This window comes from Psittacula echo (assembly GCF_963264785.1).
Source record: "Psittacula echo genome assembly, chromosome: 2".
NCBI lineage: Eukaryota > Metazoa > Chordata > Aves > Psittaciformes > Psittacidae > Psittacula > Psittacula echo.
In genome coordinates this window covers 101,906,091-101,911,006 of record NC_137737.1, presented here as the reverse complement: position 1 = coordinate 101,911,006, position 4,916 = coordinate 101,906,091, and positions in this window count along the sequence as shown.

Below are 4,916 nucleotides of genomic sequence, written 5' to 3'. Positions count from 1 at the left end.
AGAAATTCTGTTTCAAAATTAACATAATTGAAAATGGAAATTATAGAATAACTCGGAAAGAACTTTGGCAGCACTACAAGGCAAATTCTGCAGAAAATTTTCTCTAAAAACCAAAAAAAAGCAAACCCTAGAAATCATTATTACTTCTAACTTGTGAATAACATTGAACAGTTAAAATTTGCTTGAACCACACAGTAACACACTTGTGAGTTGCAATTATATTTGTCATGATGTGACAAAAAAAGGAAAGATGTTAACTAGAAATAAGAAAGCAACCTTACTTCCACAAAGCTGGAGACCAGCAGTAATGAGAGCTGCATGGTCCATCTCGAACAACACTGGAATCAGTGATTACAGTGAGACACTGTTTTATGCAATCTCTGTGCACCATGTGCCCTTCCTGTAAAAAGGATGGTTTTCTTTTGAAATAAACAAAACATCATACGCCTTTTATTTTCACATTCTGAGAAACACCAGGTTTGAGGTCTTGGTGCAGTTGCATCAGAAAGAGTCTAGATTCCTACCAAAATCTGCCTCAGCGTAAAGTTTTTGTTACTGAAGATTCTTTAGCTTTATGCATGAGTACTATGACAACTGATGAAGCCCGGATCTTTAGGTTTCATCAACAGAAGCAAACAGAATTCTTTCGTGTCATGTATCCAAAATCAACAGAATTTCTCAATTTTTCTGACACTGCAGTTAAACATTTATCTATTATTCAGGGAGTATAAAATCTAAAGAGAAGATAAGACAGTTCCTATACATAAGAGGTCATAATTCGGTGACTAGCTCTAAAAAGTAGTGTCTTCAGGACTGAGAATTTATTTTTGATAACTTGTCATGAGATAGTATTTTGGGATCAAAATTATGCAGCTCGAAAATTCTTGTTCAAAGGTGTAAGAATCCTGAGTGTTCATGACTCATGTTGAAATTTGTCAAAACAAGCCACACTGTTACAATTTTTGTGTATTTTTCTTAGGAAAGAAACCTAACCTCAGTCTTATGGAGCTGCTTGAAATTGGAATATGATTGATTTGAAGGCAAAACTAAGCTTGAATCAACCAGCTAAATTTTCAAATAAAAAAACAAATGTAATTTGAACTAAAGCTGACAACAGAAATGAATATTTGAGGTGAGTAATAGCCTGCACAGACTTGAGCAGGACTTAGCATTAGATCTGTTTAAAACATCTTCCACAATGCAACAACCTGTCTGGAAAACAATATCTGAGTATATTTATCACTATTAATCTATGCATGTTTTAGGATAATATAATACTTTTACTGTTTGCAATCACTTCATATTGATGCTTCCTAGTTAGATCTGTAATTCTCCATTGTTGTTGTTTTGCATATTTCTAGTCTACCTTATTAATATACACAGAATCCACCAAACAGTGAAGTAATAAAAAAACTGGACTCTATATTAGTTTTTAACTCAAGAGGACGTGCTACCTGAATGAGAGCCTGATGTACTCTTAGAAATATATAAATACATTAATAATAATGTGTCTTTTGTTAAAATTAGGGAAAAAAATTAAAGGTTACTTTCTACAATCTTTTAAGCTGACATGATCTTTATATTCTTGTTATCTAGAACAATTTTCACTAACAATTCAAGTATTTTATTAGTCTTATTCTTCTGGATGGCCTCTCTTTGGAAGGGAGGAGATCTGAGGTTCAATGTGAAAAGGCAATAAAGTTTGGAGGCTTTTTTATCCCTCATGATTTTCCATTTTTACAAGTGACTCCCTAATTTTTCTTTTATGAGAAATCATGTTCTCAACTGTAGGTAATTGCATTCATTGTAGGTAATATATTCCCCCTCAACTGGATTTTTTTTTTGTTTTATGAAGAAGTTTTATTCTTTGAATTCACCAGTTGCATTAATCATAGATCAGAACTTCTTCAAAAAAAAAAAAAAAAAAAGAAAATATTATATGCAAAATGTTTTCCTAGAAAGCTGAGCTTAGCCTTCTAGATAATATTTAATGAAAATGACTCCTCATGAAAATTTTTAATGACTCTGTCTCTTCATTTGTGTATTATTTTTATTTCAATTAATTCAATATTATGAGAATTTCTGCAAGTACTAGAACTTCACAGCAGCACAAGATTTGAGGACTAATAAAGAAGTCCTATAATATAACAAGACGCTTTCAAGCAACTTCACATTTTCTAAAATGGGGACTTACTTAGATTTCACTTGAACAATTGATATTATCCCGGCAAAACTAAAATCTGGATTTACAAAGTACATATAGCCAGACAGTCAGTAACCTATCTGATGCTGAGTGTAAAAATCCAAACAGAAGAGAATTGAGTTGGAGAATGAGTCTTGTTTTATTTGCATTACAAAGTTATCTTTTCAAGCAGATCAAAAGATTACGCTACATTTAGCTTGTCTAAGGAAACAGAAGTATTACTGATAAGAAAAGCAGGAAATGGGAAGCTTTACAAACTGAAGTGCAGATTTTGTACTGGAAAATAAAGGATCTTGTGAGCCAAAGGGGTCCAGTTCCTGGATGCTGTGTGGCATCACAGACTTTAAACCCACTACAGAGGATCTGTATGGTTTCAGAAGTTATTTAAATTGGTTTCAGATTTATGGTTTAAATCTTCAACCTCAGTGTCTGGCTATTCTCAAACTGCATTTGCAAAAGAATCAAAAAGACAATCTATCTCTCTAGCTTGAAATATTATTCTTTTTTGTCATACTGCATATGTGTATAATAGTTTCCAGATGAGTGGTGTTCCACAAAATCTGAAGTGGAATGAAAAAGATAAACATATATGGAGTATTTTTACTATTAATATTAAAAATGAAACCTTTTACACATCTGTTTTCTTTAATTAAAGCTAAGATGAACTACCCAAGAAGTCTCAGAAATTAAGACAAATTTTCTTAAAATTATTTTTCACCCATTAATATATATAAATTACAATTTCGCTACTCTGAATTTCATGCTTGTTCCTCTCCATATGGCATTAAAAGAAAAACAGAAGTTAAGAAATTAATGCCCAACCCTCCATGATGACTAAGTATCAATGTTAATATGTTCACGTCTAAAGAGCTTTATTTGCTGTACAGCAGGAACAGTTACTACAAATGTCAGTGATTCTTGGTCACCTAACCCCAAGAACAAGGTTCCTTGTCATACCTGCTAAAAAAAGCAACCTGTAACTGGAGTGTTCCTGCGTCTTCCTCTAAAGATTGCAATGCAGGTTTCCTCTAGACACTCGAGCAACACACCTGCAAGTCACAAATTAGAAAGCTGTAGGCACTGCAGAAGTTGACTCTGCTGGTATCATTTGGAAACAGGCGCACACTTAAGGCATTACATTTTCAAAGAAGACATAACCTGTAAAAAGAAAAATACAAGCCATCTCCACCCTACAGTGCTGGGCTGTGGACTTATCAGAGCAGGTAGCGTAAGGAAAGGTCCATCATGCAGCCCCCTCCTTTCCAGACACTCCTCGTACCTCCCTTAGCTCTAACCTCTGTTTCTCCTTCCTCCCTGGTACTGAAAGGCTGGAAAATCTGCATATATCTGATCATCTGTGGATAAGAAACTCATAACAGGAGCAGCAGCTGCACATCTCACAGTCACTCCATCACCTGAGCAGCCCCTTGGGCTCTGCATGTCTGGATCTCTGCCTACCTTTCCCTACAGCCTGGCTCTTTTTTCCCAGTAACTCCACTTTCTCTCCATCCTTTGAATTCCAAGGCAAATGAAGGGAAGGCTCAAAAACAAGCCTCATTTAATTAATTGTTGGCTAAATGCCAATTACAGTTTGACACCAAAAGCAGCGTGGTGGGATTTTTCCAACTGAAAGTACAACTGTAGGATGTGCTAAAATAAATAAATAAATAAATAAATAAATAAATAAATAAATAAATAAAAAGCTAGAAAGAGAAAGAGAAAGAAAGATTGTGCAGCAAACACAATGGAGGTCTACAGCTTGGATTTTAATCATGACTTGAACATACATCTTCGGTGATGCTGGGTGAATCATTTCATTTCCTGGTGCATTAATTTCCCAAACTTCAATACATAGATAATATGTAATGGATGCCACTGTTTCAAAACATGTCACAACAATCTCTGTAATGAGGTTTTTTAATGGGAATTGCTATGAAGGTATGAAGAAAAAGATACACATATAGGGCCACCACAATATGTTAATACCTTTTTTAATGATTCATTAGTATTTAAGATGTAACAGATAGGCGTGTAGCAATACTGCAGAAAGAGTGGAAAATATACTTCCAGATTGCTGTTACCACAAGAACAAAAAAAGGCCTTGACTGTGGTAGTGCAGTGAAGCAGGAACAGCTAAAAAGTAAACCACTCCAGGTATCACTTCTTTATATACAAACATGAATAACTGGAAAATGATTAAGGCAAAAAACATTTTTAGTTTCAGTGAAGATAAATGGGCTGGGAAAAGGGAGGTTTTAGCTCTTTTGCACTTGGTATGAGCATCCCTGTACATTAACTCTAACCATGTAGAAGCCAGGTTAACCAACCCAAAACAGTTCAGTAACAAGTAATATTGTTTTTTTGTATTCTGCACCTAATCTAACAGAAGCAGTAAAGTCCCCAAAATTAGATTCATGCTTGATTCAGTAACATAATGGATAGCATTATTCAGTATGCATTCATTAACCTCCAAGATGTTAACACCATCTTTTCTCTCTAACACATTCTTTCTCTACTTCAAAGAGAAAGAAAAAAGTTGTGAATTCAATACAATTGCATTTTGGGCATATATTGGTAAAGATGATTCAGAGAGGAAAAAAGTAAGTCTAAGAGGCTTTCCCAAATCTAGAAAAGTAAAGAAAATATAATCTACATACTCAAGTTTCTCAATCATTTTTTATTGTTAAACACACTGGCCTCCAAGAGTCTATGT